Source organism: Leucopleurus acutus, assembly GCF_964270905.1.
Source record: "Leucopleurus acutus genome assembly, chromosome: Y".
Taxonomy (NCBI): Eukaryota; Metazoa; Chordata; class Mammalia; order Artiodactyla; family Delphinidae; genus Leucopleurus; species Leucopleurus acutus.
The window spans coordinates 6,046,822-6,066,295 of record NC_139164.1 but is presented as its reverse complement, the minus strand read 5'-3'; positions in this window follow the sequence as shown (position 1 = coordinate 6,066,295).

Genomic DNA, 19,474 nt, shown 5'->3' with positions numbered 1-19,474 from the left:
CCTAAAGACATAGGTCCTATTTTATCATGGACCTTTAAAAATTTTTTTAACATCTTTATTGGAGTATAATTGCTTTACAATGTTGTGTTAGTTTATGCTTTATAACAAAGTGAATCAGCTATGCATATACATATATCCCCATATCTCCTCCCTCTTGCGTCTCCCTCCCACCCTCCCTATCCCACCCCTCTAGGTGGTCACAAAGCACCGAACTGATCTCCCTGTGCTGTGCACTGCTTCCCACTAGCTATCTATTTTATGTTTAGTAGTGTATCTATGTCCATGCCACTCTCTCACTTTGTCCCAGATTACCCTTCCCCCCTCCCCATGCCCTCAAGTCCATTCTCTAGTAGGTCTGTGTCTTTATTCCCATCTCTTGCCCCTAGGTTCTTCAGAACCATTTTTTTTTTTTTTTTTAGATTCCACATATATGTGTTAGCATACGGTATTTGTTTTTCTCTTTCTGATTTACTTCACTCTGTATGACAGACTCTAGGTCCATCCACCTCACTACAAATATCTCAATTTCGTTTCTTTTTATGGCTGAGTAATATTCCATTGTATATATGAGCCACATCTTCTTTATCCATTCATCTGTCGATGGACACTTAGGTTGCTTCCATGTCCTGCCTATTGTAAATAGAGCTGCAGTGAACATTGTGGTACATGACTCTTTTTGAATTATGGTTTTCTCAGGGTATGTGCCCAGTAGTGGGATTGCTGGGTCATATGGTGGTTCTATTTTTAGTTTTTTAAGGGACCTCCGTACTATTCTCCATAGTGGCTGTATCAGTTTACATACCCACCAACAGTGCAAGAGGATTCCCTTTTCTCCACACCGTCTCCAGCATTTATTGTTTGTAGATTTTTTGATGATGGCCATTCTGACCAGAGTGAGGTGACACCTCATTGCGATTTTGAGTTGCATTTCTCTAATATTTAATGATGTTGAGCATCCTTTCATGTGTTTGTTGGCAATCTGTGTATCTTCTTTGGAGAACTGTCTATTTAGGTCTTCTGCCCATTTTTGGATTGGCTTGTTTGTTTTTTTGTTATTGAGCTGCATGAGCTGCTTGTAAATTTTGGAGATTAAGCCTTTGTCAGTTGCTTCATTTGGAAATATTTTCTCCCATTCTGAGGGCTGTATTTTTGTCTTGTTTATGGTTTCCTTTGCTGTGCAAAAGCTTTGAAGTTTCATTAGGTCCCATGTGTTTATTTTTGGTTTTATTTCCATTTTTCTAGGAGGTGGGTCAAAAAGGATGTTGCCGTGATTTATGTCATAGAATGTTCTGCCTATGTTTTCCTCTAAGAGTTTTATAGTGTCTGGCCTTACATTTAGGTCTTTAATCCATTTTGAGTTTATTTTTGTGTATGGTGTTAGGGAGTGTTCTAATTTCATTCTTTTACATGTAGCTGTCCAGTTGTCCCAGCACCACCTATTGAAGAGGCTGTCTTTTCTCCATGGTATATTCTTGCCTCCTTTGTCAAAGATAAGGTGACCATATGTGCGTGGGTTTATCTCTGGGCTTTTTATTCTGTTCCATTGATCTATATTTCTGTTTTTGTGCCAGTACCATACTGTCTTGATTACTGTAGCTTTGTAGTATAGTCTGAAGTCAGGGAGCCTGATTCCTCCAGGTCCGTTTTTCTTTCTGAAGATTGCTTTGGCTATTCGGGGTTTTGTGTTTCCATACAAATTGTGCAGTTTTTTGTTCTAGTTCCGTGAAAAATGCCATTGGTAGTTTGCTAGGGATTGCATTGAATCTGTTGATTGCTTTGGGTAGTACAGTCATTTTCACAATGTTGATTCTTCCAATTCAAGAACATGGTATATCTCTCCATCTATTTGTATCATCTTTAATTTCTTTCATCAGCGTCTTACAGTTTTCTGCATACAGATCTTTTGTCTCTTTGGGTAGGTTTATTCCTAGGTATTTTATTCTTTTTGTTGCAGTGGTAAATGGGAGTGTTTCCTTAATTTCTCTTTCATATATTTTATCATTAGTGTGTAGGAATGCAAGAGATTTCTGTGCATTAATTTTGTATCCTGCTACTTTACCAAGTTCATTGATTAGCTCTAGTAGTTTTCTGGTAGCATCTTTAGGATTCTCTATGTATAGTATCATGCCATCTGCAAACAGTCACAGTTTTACTTCTCCTTTTCTTGGATTCCTTTTATTTCTTTTTCTTCTCTGATTGCCGTGGCTAAAACTTCCGAAACTATGTTGAATAATAGGGTTGAGAGCGGGCAACCTTGTCTTGTTCCTGATCTTAGTGGAAATGGTTTCACTTTTTCACCACTGAGAATGATGTTGGCTGTGGGTTTGTCATATATGGCCTTTATTATGTTGAGGTAAGTTTCCTCTATGCCTACTTTCTGGAGGTTTTTTATCATAAATGGGTGTTGAATTTTGTCCAAAGCTTTTACTGCGTCTATTGAGATGATCATATGGTTTTTCTCCTTCAATTTGTTAATATGGGTATCATGTATCTTTTAAAAAATAAAATTTAAAATATATTCTCTCTTCATTTAGAAAGCGTTTGTGGGGCCACTACCTATGTACAGAGGAGGGAAAATATTTAAAACTGATTTTAAACAAAAAAATTCAGTATGTTAGTAATATGGTAAAATGGGGGTGGGGTGGGAAATGGATTTATTTTTGTTCTTAAAATTTTTTTCCTAAAATAAGAGAGATTGTCACTGCTGGTCTGAAGGCTAATGTCAGAAGTAATTAAGAGGCTTCCAGGGACGCTTTGGTCTTGCGAGAAGTTGACATTTACAGTTTTGGTGAAGGTCATCTTTTCCCTTCGGCCAGAAGACAACATAACATTAATTTTCCTGTATAATTAAGTCAAACAAAGGAACGAGTAATCCCTACTGCCTAAAAATTATCCCCAAGTTTGGAAGAGTAATGGAGAAAACAAGAGGACATTATTTTTTAATGTCAGTGAATAATAAGGTGGTGATTTTTGTTCTCACAAGTCATTCTCTCAATGCACTGAGCTTTGGTTTCCTAGTATCAAGGTAATCAGCTTATGCTAAGGTCAATAGACTAGGTTAGAAACATTGCTTAATTTTAACCTGCTGGCTGCTGAAGTTGCCACTTTCTTTATGATTGGGGTTTTTGGAAGTACTCCTTACATGTGAAATGAAATTCAGATTTTAAAAAAACTGTCTGTGCTGTAAGGGACAAGTATTTTGATTGTTCGAGGGTTTTGGACCATACTGTAGTTTTAAAACTTCTTTCTTGTCATCAGGTAGACTAGATGTTTTTTTCCTCACCTATTTAAACTGTATTTTAAGCTTCTGATTAATTCAGAATTCAGTAGTGATTCTCCATCACTTCTAAAGATGCAACTGCCTCAGTCCTTCATGAACGAAAGGGGTTGAGTTTTTGTTTGCTTGTTTGGTGTGTGTATGTGTGTGTGTGTGTGTGTATGTGTGTGTGTGAGAGAGAGAGGGAGAGAGAGAGTGCATTATTTATTTGTGACAACATGTGTGAAATGTCTTCTACCAGGGAAGCTCATTAAAGAATCATCACCCAGGGTTTTAATTGGGGCTGGGCAGGTAGGCACCCCCTGCATAGCTCGTACCAAAATTCCAGATTGTCAGGGGAGCAGGTGTTTATCATAAACCACATCGTTTGTACAAACAATTTAGAGCAGTGAGACATTCTTATCAGGAATGGCAACAACATTTCTGAGCTCCACGTTCCCAGCTGCCAGCCAAGGGCTGACCTTGCAAGTGGGATTTCCTCGGAGGGCCCTCTCAGGTCTGCTGTGTGAGACTCTTCTGCACCACCATCACGTCCCTCATGTCTGGCCCTGCGTACGCAGACCTCCAGGTCCATCCCCCATCCTGCGTCTCATTGACTCTTGTACTCCATCTGCGGGAACTGCCTGCATTCCCCGCAGTCCCCCCTCTTCCCTGCCTCTTACTCCTTCTTCTGCCTGTGATGTAGTGGTGATGACGTACACCTTGGTAAGCTAAGCTAAAATACAGTGCAGTCACTCTAGACACACAAACATGGGCTGATGGAACAAAAGGCCTATGTTTTTGAACATTAATGTTTGGTCCATTGATGTTTTTGAACATGAATGTTTTGCATTATATTTTGAAACAGGTATGTTTTTATACAGATTTTACTATTACTTCATTTTATAGATGATGCCATTAAGATTTCATTCTGAAGCTTGTCTTAAAATTTGTTTCATTTTCCTCTGATCATGCTTTTAAAAGGATGAATTGAAATGTAGTTATATAATAACCAATTATTGCTAACAAATATTAATGTTATATTTTTCTTCTGATTAATTAAGGAGATTTGCCCTTCCTGAATTGCCACACTCTTCAGTTTCTTCCCCCTTATAATGTGAAAATCAAACATTAGGTTATTTTTCTCACAGTCACTCCTGTCTATCTATGGAATATTCGTCATTTCTCCTCAGTGCTGAATTTCGAAGTGTAACAGAGTAACAGGTGTTGGAGATGATGTGGGGGGTTGAGACGCCTCAAACGCTGCTGGCAGGAATGTGAAGTGGAGCCGTCACTCTGCAAAACACTGGCAGTTTCTCAGAAAGTTAAACGTAGAATTTCCACGTGACTCAAAAATTTCACTCCTAGATAGATACCCAAGAGAACTGAAAGCATATGTTCCCCAAGAGACTTGAAAGTGAATGTCTGTAGCAGCATATTCATGCAAGAGAAAATGTGGAAACGACCCAAGTGCCCATCAACTGATGAGTAGAAAAGCAGGATGTGGGCTACTACAATGGAATAGTATTCAGCCATAAAAAGGAATGGAACACCGATTCACACTGCGACATGAATGACCCTAGAAAACAAGATGCTAAGTGAAAGAAGCAGCCGTGAAAGGCCACCTATTGTATCCCTCAGTTTATATTATATACCCAGAATTGGCAAATCCATATAGACAGAAAGTAGATTTGTGGTTGCCAGGGGTCGAGAGGAGGGGGAAATAGGGAGTAACTGCTAACTGGTATGGGCTTCCTTTTTGGAGTCATGACGATATTCTGGAATTCAAGGGAAGTGATGGCTACACAACCTGTGAATATAGTAAAATCCCTGAATATAAAAAACTTTAGAATGGTGGATTTTATGGTATGTATGTTACATCTCAATAAAAAAAAATCAAAAAAAATCATGAATTTCCATTTGAAGGTAAAGAAAATAATATTTTAAGTTTCTCTGAAAGAATTTTACAACAGAGGATCTAACGGAAGTTTAAAGAGAAATGAGAACTGAGAAGCAAGGTCAGTACTACTTAATTCCACGACAGTTTTTTGAAGAATCGTGTAATTCAGCAATCGGCGTTTACTTTGTCTGAGAGTCCCCAGTCACACCTAATAATGCATTATGACGTACAGCTAGTGATCCTGTTAAAGTCAATCGCTTTCTTCATGTCAATCTTCACTCTGCTTCCAATGTTTTGAGGTATTGCAGATTTTTTCAGAGATGCGTGAATAGTGTGGGGAAAGACATATTGAGGGCGTTTGGAAAACCTCAATTTCTCCTACCACTCCATCACCAGTAAACGTAAAAAATGTGTCTGATGATGTATACATAAACCTCTTGTCTTTCTCTCTCCTTACAACTCCACTGAAGCGCTGTTAGGTGTTTCGCCCTTGCTAGCTTTGGTAGCTTGTGTCTGCGCTGAGAACAATTGGTCAAGAAGAGGAATTAGTTTAAGCAATGCCACAGTTAATATTGCATTTCCAGTTTCCGGCTTTTCAAGTCTGATGGTTTTGTTGGACCATGAGGTAGTTTCTCAGTGTTTTTCGCTACTTGGAGGAATGTAATCATACTTTCACATTTTTTCAGTGTTGGTGCTTTCTTTTTTTACTTGCAACTTATGCCTAAGATAATTTTACCTTTGTGCTGTGCTATGTGATAAGCTAAAATTGCAACAAACTACTTCACTGATAACAGGGGGCAGTTGGAATACCTTCACTCTGTGATCAGAGGACTAGTGGAATAGATTAAATGTCCAAAAATGATGACAGTTTTTAAAAGATCCTTTGTTTTTGGTTTCTGTTTTGATTAAGATGCTATAAAATTAGTCATGCTCCTTTGCAGGAAAGTAAGAATAAATATTTATTCACTTACTTAAGCACTATTACAAAGTAGGCACCATCTGTGAGACTCAGGGACTAGGAGAATGAGTAAGCACGCGAAGCAGCTCTTCAATCTGCCGGTGCACCAGAGGGGCCTCCAGTGGGCAGTGGGCGTGTCCCACATCCCTGAAGCAGATGAACACGGACTTGCCCTTACTTTCTTTCTACAGCTCAAAGGTCCAGCAGCTTCCCTTGAACCTAGAATGAACCCAGAAGTGAAGTCATGCACAGGTGCCAGGAGTAAAAATTGCCAAAACCGGGCTTCCCTGGTGGCGCAGTGGTTGGGAGCCCGCCTGCCGATGCAGGGCACGCGGGTTCGTGTCCCGGTCCGGGAAGATCCCACGTGCCGCGGAGCGGCTGGGCCCGTGAGCCATGGCCGCTGAGCCTGCGCGTCCGGAGCCTGTGCTCCGCAGCGGAAGAGGCCACAGCGGTGAGAGGCCCGCGTACCGCAAAAAAAAAAAAAAAATTGCCCAAACCTAGCAATTGTGTATAGTCCACCTTTGTTACTTGTAATCCCATAAAATGATAACTCAATGACAAAACACCAGAAAATGTGAACTACTTGGGAACTGGAAATACTTCAAGAGAAATCTGAATCACAGCATCAATCAACATTTTAGGGAGGGGACTAGACCACAGTGCTGCCTCCCGTGAGACCTTCTGCCAACAAAAGACAATGTAAAAAACGATACTAAAACGACAAGAAATTCTAGAAGAGAAAACTCGAGGCATGACATAGAACACAGTCTAGGGAGCCATTGCACATAGCGTTGGATTGCTTCATGTGAATAACAAGAACAGAACTTTCATCTCCTGCTCTGTGCTGTTTACGAAGTTACTTGCGTCCTTCTTAGGGGAGAGGAAGAGAGGACAGAAAACCATTCACCCACCATTGGTGGTGGAGGAAGGGGCGGTAACCTGACTAACTGGAATGTTCCACAGGATCAGTCTTTCGTGGCCATGCGCTAAGCGGTTCAGGCTTATTATCTCAAATTGATCCTTTTAATAGCCTGTAAGTTAGGTATTATTAGTATCTCTATTTTACAGATGTGAAAACAGGATAGAGAGCTAAGTGTCGATATTTTGCCTGGGAATGAATTGTGAGTATTTGGTAAAGATGTTTAATTGATGTTTAATCATCATAACTGGTCTGTTCTCTGTCTATACCACACTTTCTTTCATCTCCTGATTCATTCAAGACTTGGGTCGAAAATCCCTTTACACTTCACCTTTTCTAGAGTGCATCATCTGTTGGTTCTCAAACAAAATGGTGACTTTCCTTACTCTGCTCTCTGTAGTGGTCCCATAGCTCTCAAACCGCACATTATGACTGTTAGTTCCTTAACTGGTACCCACGAGTTTTATTGCATTCATAGTTTTATTCCTGGAACCTGGCATACTCCCGGGCGTATAGAGGTGCTCGATAAACATTTGCTGAATGAATGATTGATCATTGAAGGAGTAAATTGGATGATGTTGAACAAACGTTAATTCTCCATTCTCTGTGTTTACATACATATTAGAAGTAACTTCACCTAGTTAAAACGTTGTCTTGAAATTTATTCAAACTTCCCATTTTCTATGAATTAACCAGAAACCCTCTGTCTTTAGCTTTTCACTAGTTAACGAGTTAAATCTCTTTTGAATTACATCATTTGAAAATATCAAGTGGGACAAAATCCGACAGTTCAGATAGTCCACGTCTCTTTAAGGAGCAAAGGTCGCCCAGCCGTCTGCTCCCCTGTCTCAGTACTCAGCCAACACTTGCCCGGATGTCTGTTAATGCACATTAAATCACATCTCCTTACCTGGCCTCCAAGTGTGCCTTGTTCAACAGGTCCCTTGGTTATTATTATCTTCCACCCAGGAACAAGATAAAATATGCGCCAGAGAAAGATGTCTTATAGAGATTCTCGAAATGGGCTAGTTATACATAAACAAATAAATTACCAGACCGGACGCTCCTACCTTTTCGAAAGAGAAGATTTGTTCTAGGGGTTGAGAGTGAAGAAAATCGATCCCTGTTGAACTGACAAATGTCCCTTCTAGTTGATGTTGCCATTAAAGCATAAAGTTGCCATTTTCCTTTATCTGTCAGCTACTTACTTCCTGCCTGAGCTATTCAGGCTTTCTAAATCATCTCTGTTGGTCTCTTGCCAAATGCTTGGCTGTTGGGCGCATATGGAATAAATTATACAATGAAAAACATCTCCATCTTTCCAGCTATTTGATCAAATGCACCTGTAAATCTTGAAATGCCTATAAAGAAATGTCTAACAAGCACCTTGGACACGAGATACAAAAATCTCACAGAGGACAATAGTAAGTAAATTTCGGAAGGTTCACTGGACTTAGGAGATTTCGATAGTTAGGGAGGAAAAATCCCCAAACCAAGTCTTGAAATTCTAAGAGATGGTAACCACTATTTATACACATTTACGTTACTCTTCGTATTTGGGAAACTGATGGGGAAGTGGGTACTGGTATTTCCTTTTTAGGGTAGGAGGGGGAATTCCCCAGTAATGGAAGGGGAGAAATGCCCCGGAAAAGGGAGCACTTTTTCAAGGCGCCTCTTTTCCCAACCATGGGAAAGGCTCCCATTTCTGAGCTGCGCTATCCTGTGTTCCTTGTTCTCCTGTAGTGGATACTTGTCGAGGCTGCCTGTTTTGTGAGAGCTGTGTCCTCAGGCCCAGCATACTAGAAGAGTATTAAATATTATTGAATAAATGTATGTCACTGCTAGTTCCTACCTTTGCAGCTCTGTCAAGGTCATCCTTTCCTGCACCTGTCTCTCATCAATACCCCAGCACAGATTATCTGCATCGTTCAAGGGGAAGACTTTCTTTTTCTGGGGGATATTTTCTGAGCCTCCCTTGCAGCCTACCTGGGGGAAACTTCTCCATCTTTTTTTCTTCGTTCTACAGTTTGCATGTTGGAAACCTTTACTAATGCCCTTGTCACACTGCGTTGCCGTGTTTTACAGTATTTGCTCCTTCCATGACATGTGTTGTTTGCGTTCCCAGGGTCCAGTACATAGTTTTGTTCAATAAATAGAAACGCACGAGTGAGGTAATGAGGGGGTGAATAAAGATAAGATGTCCCTTATTGCCTTTTCTCATTGAAATCCGTCCTTGTTCTGTGCAAGTTCCCTGAGCAGAGGGTTGCCGGATTTAGCAAAACTAAACGAAGTCTTCCCATACGATCTAGCAGTTGTACGCCTTTGTATTTACCTAAATGAACTGCCAAGTTCTGTTCACTTGAAAACCTTCATGCAAATGTGTAAGCAGCTTTACTCATCATAGCCAGAACTTGGAAGCAAGCAAGATGTCCTTCAGTGGGTCAATGGATAAGCAAACTGTGGTCCCTCCAGGCAATGGAACATTATTCAGCAATGACCAGAAATGAGCTACGGTGCCGTGAAAAGACGTGGAAGAACCTAAAATGTATATGGCTACGTGAAAGAAGGCAATCTGAGAAAGTTATATACTACGTGATTCCAACTCTGTAACATTCTCAAAAAGACAAAACTATGGAGACAGTAAAAAGATCAGTGGTTGCCGGGGGTTAAGTGTGGGGAGGAATGAACAGGCAGAGCACAGTGGAATTTTAGGGCAGTGAGACTACTTTACATGGTACTGTAATGGTGGGTACACGTCACTGTACACCTGTCCAAACCCACAGAACACAACACCCAGAGTGAACCCTCGTGTAAACTGTGGACTTTGGGGGATGATGATGATGTGTCGGTGTTGGTTCACTGCTGGTAGCAAGTGCACCATCTGGTGTGGGATTTTGATAGAGGGAGCTGTGCATGCGTCGGGGAGGGATCTATGCGTATGGAAACTGTCTACTCTCCCCTCAGTTGTTAACCAAGAACAATTCTAAAAGGAAAAGTCTGCCTCCAAAATGCAGGGAACCCAATTAAATGTGAATTTCGGATAACAAGACCTTTTAAGTGTAAGTATGCCCCATGCAGTGTGTGTGTGTGTGTGTGTGGGTGCGCGTGTATCTGTGTGTGGGCACGCGTGTATGTGTGTGCCTGTGTGTGCGCGCGTGCATGTGTGTGCTTGTCCGTGCGTGCGCAAAGACCTTCGCATACTGCTAAGTGTTATTTGTTTGTTTTAGTTGAGACATAGTTTACATACCGTAACATCACCATTGCGAAGCATACATTTTGGTGGCTTTTTGTGTATCGGCAAAGGGGTACGACCATCACCACTGTCTAATTCCAGAGTATTTTCAACACCCTGGAAAGAAATCCCACAGCCACTGGCAGCTCATCCTCCTTCACGCCTCGTCCCAGCGATTGGCAGCCACTAGTCTTCTTGTGTCTCTGTGGATTGGGGACTGGTTGCTATTTAAGGCTCCCTTGAACTTGGGGATTCCGTTTCTGTGTCCCAGCTCACAGACACAAGCAGGCCTTTCCTGAGGGCAAGGAAGGCTCAGCAACTGCAGGTACTGTTACGCTCATGTTCTGAGTACAAAGAACTGACGAGACACTGTCCTTATTTATTTATTTTTTAACATCGTTATTGGAGTATAATTGCTTTACAACGGGGTGTTAGTTTCTGCTGTATAACAAAGTGAATCAGCTATACGTATACCTATATCCCCATATTCCCTCCCTCTTGCGTCTCCCTCCCACCCTCCCTATGAGGCACCGTCTTTAAATCTCACACTGATCTCATGGCCCTCACTCTCCATCTGAATAACCCCTAAATGTTGACTGCACATAAACATGCCCTGGTGCGTCTGTGGCTTAAAGGAAAATCCTAAAGTCAAAAGGTGAAAACGCCATTTTACTCATAGCCTCGTTTGGTTCTACAGGAAATCTTAGTTTCTATTCTTTTCTGACTATTATGCCGTTAACGGATTGGATCAAAGTATGCGTTCCCTTCCTCTCTCCCTTCCTTCCTTTCTTTCTTTCCTTCTCTCTCTTTCTATCTTCCTTTCGGAACTTGGGATTCTGAAAAGAGGAACCAGGAAATTCAGACCGCGCTTGCACTAAACCTCCTTGACATAGCGTGACTGGAGAAGATGTCCCTGGAGACGGAGGCAGGTCCCCCTTGTTCTGTGGGGACACCGGGTGGCACCCGTACTTGTGCTTCTTGTCTTCGCTTTGGCAGAGCGTGGAAAGCCCGTCTACAGTCAGTCACTGACGCGCCCGGGACATTCGGGATCAGGTATGTTTTATGATAGGAGCACATTTAGGCTATGGTGGAGAAATCTGCTTTTTATTCCAAATATATCACATCTGGCTTGTACTTAGCCAGAGGACAGCCATGTTATAATTAAAAATGAATTTGAGTTCTTACAGAATTCAAAACTAACAAGAGCCATGATTGAAAACACATGACAGTGACGGCTGAAAAAGCTAACACTTGTATTTATTTACTGTAAAGCTATCGTAAGAAAAGGGCTTATGCGGCAAAAGTAAGATACTCTGCAGCTCGATCCAAATACTCTCCCTGACGCTGTTCCTGCTTCTGGGGCTGTTCAGAGGGCTTTATACATACTTGGAGTCGAGGAGAAGTTTCTATTCAGTACATGTGTACGTTATGCACTCTATGACGAAATACAACGTATTCTTGGTCTCTAGATTTCACGAACTCACTCTTTGCTTTTAAGGAGCTATCTTTGAATTGGATATAACTGAGGACAGTTAGTAGAGTCACCTCATACACTTGGGGCCATACGAGGATCTCGCGGCATCCACTGTTTACCCCATAATTGCCTAGTGAATGGTGCATACAAGTTCTGGGGCTGCACAAGGAGAATCCTGACCTGCAGACCCGTGGGAAAAGTTTGCAAACCATCGAAAAACAGCACGAGGTACTTGTGGCTATGTCACCGAGAGGACATCCTACATAATTGTGGCAAGCCACGACAGCCTGTGCTACGGAGCATCGGGACCCCAGCATGGGGCACCGGAGTCCATTAACAGAGGGTGCAAGCCCAGATGAAACCACCATGTGGTCCTGCCATCGCTAAGCACAGCCTGCAGCGTCTGCTGTCTGCTGGTCAGGCTGGCCACTCCTCCATGGACGTGGCCAGTGGGGACACAAGGAGCCCGGATGGATGCAGGCAGGGGGCAAGGTCAGCATGGCATTGGCTCCCCAGGACTCTGGTCTCGCACGACAGCAAAGAACTCAAGGCAGAGGCCTTGAGCTGTGGGTGGCTGGAACTAGGGACATACAGCAGTGACCCTCGGTGGGGGGAAGGGCTGGGAACGTGCCTCATAGCAGCTCCTCCCCGGGCTTCACTCCATCAGCTCCCAAAGGAATTGCAGGGTCTTCCACCAAGACGTGGGTCGGGGTGTGGTCAGCCTTTGCACGGGCGGCCTGTGGAGCGCACACGAGGTGCCGGGACACCACCGCGGAGGCGTTTCGTACAGAGAACTGCTCAGTGTCGGCAGGGGGGCATCTGTGCCTCCACGGTCCACAGCCCGGTCCCCTCGAATCTATCAGAAGCTTTGCAGTAGTAACTCTCCAAGGAATGTCTGGAGCCAGGCTTGGCTACGGGGGTGTTTAAGATTGTGCGGGGCCATGTGCTGGCGAAACTGGGACCGGAACTCAGTGAATCTTCCTTATCTTTCTGGCCTGGCGATAACACCCTGGACGACAGGGTAAAATAATTCCTCTGTCTTCTGTCTCCCCACCCCCCCGCCCACCAAATCTCCTGTTCTGCGTCCTGCATCTGTTTCAGTATTTGTCCATGACACGTCATTGCCCTGAAACGTGCGTGGAAGCCCATGAGGATGACCTCCCCCATACAGGTCTGAGTTCTCAGTATTTCTCTCTCCGTCCTGAATATGAATCAATCACTGTGGCCTGTTCCAAGATGTCCAGAGACTGAGGAGAAGGCAATGACCACAGCTGTGGTTACTGGGGGTTTGGCCTGCCAGGTGCCCCGAGTTCCACCAGAAAGGCCTTCCTCTCGTGACTCCCATGCATCAGTACAAACGTTTGCCCTCAGCAATTTCATGCTGCAGACTTGAGGGATTTCTCTTCATTCAGACGCTCACGGGTTGTCGGAATTCTTGTGCTATCTTATACTGTAATGTGGAAAGCGCAGCGGAGATAAATTTAATGCGTCTCTTCATGTAATTAAGGCCTCATGATGAATGACTTGGCCATATATGACTGTGCTTCTGCTGTACACCGGATTATAGCTCTTGTCTACAATGGTGATTTATAGCGCATCTCTCTGTGGTAGTGGAGGAAACATTAAACCAGAGCTTATCTGCTAAACCTGCTGAGAGGCTAAGTCACTTGGTTTTAGTCCGTGGTGAGTCCTGAGTGTATCACTGGCCACTGCCTTGCTTCACTTTCTCCTACCTGACTTCCAAGAAGGCGTTAAACGCAAGAAAGATAAATGTGTATTTCAAGGTCTACCAGGAAATCGGACACTACTCTGAGTATTTAAAACAGAGGGCACTTAATTCAGGAAGGTGATGGCAGGGGATGGAAGAACTAAAGAGCCAACCTGGGCTGGGAAGGCAGAGCAGAGCACAACCTCCAAAAACAGTAAGCCCCCTCGGGATGGAATGCAGGACGGAAGCAATGATTTCCAAACCCAGGGCCAGCACCGCCTGCTGGGAACTGGAGGCGCTGGGATCTGTTAAAAGACACAGCAGCCCAGACGCACCGCCCATTGGGCAATCCCAGCTGGAAGCCTGCTCCTTGGAGAGCCTGGGGACCAGCCTGGGGTGACCAGCCCCAGTACCAGGAGGGGACGACAGTGCAATACACAGAATGTTTGTGCCCCCTCCCGCTGCCAAATTCCTCTGTTGCAATGCTATTGCCCAATGTGGTGGTATTAGGAGGTGGAGCCTTTGGGAGTGATGAGGTCATAGGGCGGAGCCCTCATGAATGGATTAGCTCCCTCGTGAAAGAGACCCAGAGAGCTCCCGCACCCCTCCGCCATGTGAAGTTATACTGAGAACGCAGCTGGCCATGAACCAAGACGTGGGCCCTCACCAGACACTGAATCTGCCTGCACTTGATCTTGGACTTCTAGTCTCCAGACTGTGAGAGACAAATGCTTGTTGTTTACGCCTCCCAGGCTAGGGTATGTTTATATAGCAGCCCACACAGACAGGTGCAAGAAATGGGAGCAAACTGACAAAGACTTGAGCCTTATTGAAGCTTACCTTGTAGGGAGACATGATAAACAATAAGCATTTTATATCATTCGTAATTACATTGCACGTTATTATAGTTTACGTAATGATAATTTTCTGCTGCATTGTTTAGACTTTAAAAGGGTGGTGAGTGTCACAGGGGAAAACAAGCTCAGCAGAGGAAGGGGGTCAAGAGGACTGGGGTGGAGGCAGTTCCCAGCCTTAGACGTGAAGGGCAGGGTGTGCTGACCTGACAAGCTTGCCTCTGAGCAAAAACTGGACAGAGGCAAGTGTCGCTTATGTGAAATTCTTTCCCCTGGTGTATTTCAGGCAGAGGACACTTCAAGGACAGAGACCTCAAAAGGAAGCAGGCCAGAAATGTTCCAGAATCACAAAGAAAGAAAGAACGAAAGAAAGAGAGAGAGAAAGAAAGAGAGGGAGGGAGGAAGGGAGGAAGGGAAGAAGGAAGGAAGGAAGGAGGGAAGGAAGGGGGCAGAGAGGGAGGGAGGGAGGAAAGGGCAGTTTCAGAAGAGGTCAGAAAGGGAAGGGGGCACCAGATCACACAGCATGGGGAGAGGTATGAGCAACTCTACAATAGAATCATCCCTTCAATGTGGTCCAAAGGATGTAAATTATGTCAGCGTAACAACAGGATCTGTGTATTACCAAGTAATGTTTTATCTGTAAACATGGACAACTCACCCAATATTCTATAAATATTGAGTTCTTGTTGTGTGTCACGAGTGGCAAATTTGATAGGAAAAAAAAAAGTTCTTTCATGGAGATTCAATTCTAATTAGAGATAAAGAGGAAACAATAAAATAAATAAATGTACAAATACAGAATACCATTTCAGGCAGAGATAAGTGTTAGGAAGAAAAATGAAGCAGGTCCAGTGAGTGACTGGGGGTTGAGAGTATATACGTGACTAGAGATGGAGAAATCAGAACTCGACAAAAACATATTTTTCTTGGCGTATTACAAGCCATTTTACAAATTTTTTTGGTTAAAGTGATGATAGGGAAATAAAAATCAACTTATGTACCATCTTTTATGTATTGAGAATTTTGAGGAAATTTGTCATTTCTTGTTCAATGACATTCAAAATGCAGTTCTCGTACAGACTAGGGGTATTTCTGCTGGACTGTGTGGAATTATTTTCCTTGTGGCAAAGAATGCGGTGGTGACACTTGCACGGGTGCTGGAGGATGAAGGGCTGATTGGGTGTAAAAATGGCTTTGGCTCTGGGAAACATTTGATCATCTTCTGAGGAAGGAACAAGCTTGAAGTACAGCAAGATGTACGCTGGGGCTGGAGTGGACAGAACAAGGAGAGGACCCAAGAGGGAGCCCGGGCAAACGAGGAAGGGCTGGAGGACAGGAAAAGAGATTGGGTTTCATCTACAAGTGACGGGGAGCCACGGGTGTGTGTGTAGGAGGAGAGCTACATCCCCTACTTTGTGCTTTGAGAGCTCAGTCTGCTGACATTGGTCAGTAGCGGGAAGGGCAGGTGTGAAGGCGAAGACGCCCTCGACAGCTATCGAAGTAGTGAACAGAAAAGAGCAGTGTCAGAGGAGGTGCTGACAGAGGTCACATGTGAAATAGGTGTGTCAGGGCTGTGTAACACGATATCGTTGGCAAGACTCGGGCGAGAGTGCACAGGCAGGAGGCAAGCCACGTGGTTCCATCACACTGAGAATGCCATTTGCCCAACACTTGGTCTCTGCTTTATCCTAGGGGTGGGCAGACTTCTTCCTTAGAGGTCAGGTAGTCCATCTTCTAAGCTTGGTACATCATAAGGTTTCCGTTACAACTACTCACCTCGGTCCGTGTAGTGTGAAAGCAGCCATAGATGGTATGCAAATGAGTGGAAGTGGCTTATTTTTTGTTCCAATAAAACTTTATAGAAACAGAAGGCAAGCAGTATTTGGTTCCTGGGCTCTAACTAGCTGGCCTTGTTTTAGAATCTTGGACCACCCATAAAATTCCCTGACCTCTGCTCCGTGTAAGAGATTGTGGCCATGTACTCTGGCCGTCCGTGTGTCCAGGGACCCAGGCTTCTGGACATTTTGAGCCGTTCAGTACCCGCCACCACCATCCCCAACTTCTGACCTGTAGGTTCACTTAATCTCTGAACTACAATGAGTCTTTTGAGCAGTTCACTGAAATAATATCGTTCTTCTTGGTGTTTACTTACAAATCTTTCACTTCTGTGTAAGATTTTAATGCTAGCCTTTAACTTCAGGTTATTACAGATGAAGCCATGGGTGCATTTATTCTGCCTCCCAATTACTTTCTTCCTTCTGCTAAATCCTTTTCTGCATTTTTGGTGTCTGGAAGGGATGGTCTAATGCAAAACGCATGGAATTTGGAGTACCTGGACCTGGGTTCGGATAACAGTTCCACACTTACCCACTGGGATTGGGCTTAACTTCTGTGAACCTTCATTTCCTCATCTGAATACTCAGATAATATTTCCTTTGCAGCCTAGTTAATATTAAACGATAACCCTAAAGTACCAAAGTACCAGACATTGAAACAACTTAGGATTTCTTTCTTATTGTTTTAATTAATTTTTAATGGAGTATAGTTGATTTACAATGTTTTGTTAGTTTCTGCACAGCAAAGTGAATCAGTTATACAGCAAAGTGAATAAGTTATACACATACATATATCCACCCTTTTTTAGATTATATTCCCATATAGGTCATTACAGAGTACTGAGTAGAGTTCCCTGTGCTATACAGTAGGTCCTTATCAGTTATCTATTTTATATGTAGTACTGTGTATATGTCAATCCCAATCTCCCAGTTTATCCCTCCCCCACTTCTCGCTTGGTAACCGTAAGTTTGTTTTCTACATCTGTGACTCTATTTCTGTTTTGTAAATAGGTTCATTTGTACCATTTTTTTAGATGCCGCATATAAGTGATATCACATGATATTTGTCTTTGTCTGACTTACTTCACTCAGTATGACAATCTCTAGGTCCATCCATGTCACTGCAAATGGTATTATTTCATTCTTTTTTATGGCTGAGTAACATTCCATTGTATATATGTACCACATCTTCTTTATCCATTCCTCTGTCGATGGACACTTAGGTTGCTTCCATGTCCTGGTTATTGTAAATAGTGCTGCAATGAACATCATAGTACATGTATCTTTCTGAATTATGGTTTTCTCCGGATATATGCCCAGGAGTGGGATTGCTGGGTCATATGGTAGCTCTATTTTTAGTTTTTTAAGGAACCTCCATACCGTTCTCCATAGTGGCTGTACCAATTTACATTCCCACCAACAGTGCAGGAGGGTTCCCTTTTCTCCACACCCTCTCCAGCATTTATTGTTTGTAGATTTTTTGACGATGGCCATTCTGACCAGTGTGAGGTGGTACCTAACTGTAGTTTTGACTTGCATTTCTCTAATAATTAGGGATATTGAGCATCTTTTCACGTGCTTTTTGGCTGTCTGTATGCTTTGGAGAAATGTCTATTTAGATCTTCTGCCTATTTTTTGATTGGGTCGTTTTTTGGATATTGAGCTGCATGAACTGTTTGTATATTTTGGAGATTAATCCCTTGTTGGTTGCTTTGTTTGCAGGTATTTTCTCCCATTCTGTTGGTTGTCTTTTCATTTTGTTTATGCTTTCCTTTGCTGTACAAAAGCGTTTAATGAGGTCCCATTTGTTTATTTTTGTTTTTATTTTCATCACTCTAGGAGGTGGATCAAAAAAGATCTTGACGCGGTTTATGTCAGAGAGTGTCCTGCCTATGCTTTCCTCTAGGAGTTTAATAGTATCCAGTCTTACATTTAGGTCTTTAATCCATTTTGAGTTTATTTTTGTGTATGATGTTAGAGAATGTTCTAATTTCATTCTTTTACATGTAGCTGTCCAGTTTTCCAAGCATCACTTATTAAAGAGACTGTCTTTTCTCCATTGTATATTCTTGCCTCCTTTGTCATAGATTAGGTGACCATAGGTGCATGGGTTTATCTCTGGACTTTCTATCCTGTTCCATTGATCTATATTTCTGTTTTTGTGCCAGTGCCATACTGTTTTGATGATTGTAGCTTTGTAGTATAGTCTGAGCCTGATTCCTCCAGCTCTGATTTTCTTTCTCAAGATTGCTTTGGCTATTTGGGGTTTTTTGTGTTTCCATACAAATTATAAAATTTTGTTCTAATTCTGTGAAAAATGCTATTGGTAATTTGATAGAGATTGCATTGAATCTGTAGATTACTTTGGGTAGGATTTCTTTCTTAACACATATCAAGTCAAATAGAAGGCGCTGAACCCACTAGAAAATGCTAAGATTTGTGAAACCTCCAATTAATACTTTACTGTTTTCTAATATTTTCATAAAGTTCCAGTGACCTCTTAATTTGACTATTTATGAATATTATGCAAATAAAGCACATAAACTCTAAGTATATATTTAGAAGAGATATTCAACTAATTGGTTATTCTTAGGGAATACAAGATGTAGAGCAGGAAAACCACATTTTCTAAATTTTTGTTAAAATGTCCTACCAATATACAGTGACAGAAATAGTGAATAGCTCTATAAGGGCAGAGATTTTTAGTGTGGTGAGATAGGTGACACTCACAAAACTCAAAATGTTTTAAGCCATTTACCAGTGCTTCATAAGTAGATATAAATACAGCTATAAGCATCGACATTATAATAGCATCATAAAAAGCGCCACACATTTTCTTTTATTCATTCCTCGTAGATCAACTTAATGTTCGGGCTAGGCTTGGAAACCCAGCTAATAATCATCTACCAGCATCTTTATGTCCCAAGTTTCATTACGTTATTTTGAACCAACAATTTCTTTTTCACTTAAATTTCACAGTTACTAGACTAGTCATTTACCATGAAAAATAAAAATCAATACAGTCAGTCAGTGTAATTGCAAAGTCTGGGATGATGGTTCCATAATTGCTTTTAAACTACCTTCTAGAAATCTTGTGAGATTGGAAGTAAATAATGGCCACACGCATTTAGAATAGAGAGAGAAAACGCAGCCGAGTTGTAACCAGGGTGGCAGTTGTAGTCCTACTGACTACAAGTAGAGTTGAGGTGTGTTCGAGTACCATATTAGAAATCACGGCATCGGGTTAAGGTTTTTGAAGAGAATTACCCTCTTACCTCATTTTTATAGCTTTATTTTACAGAGATATTCATTCCATTTTTCATCCTATAAAGGATTTT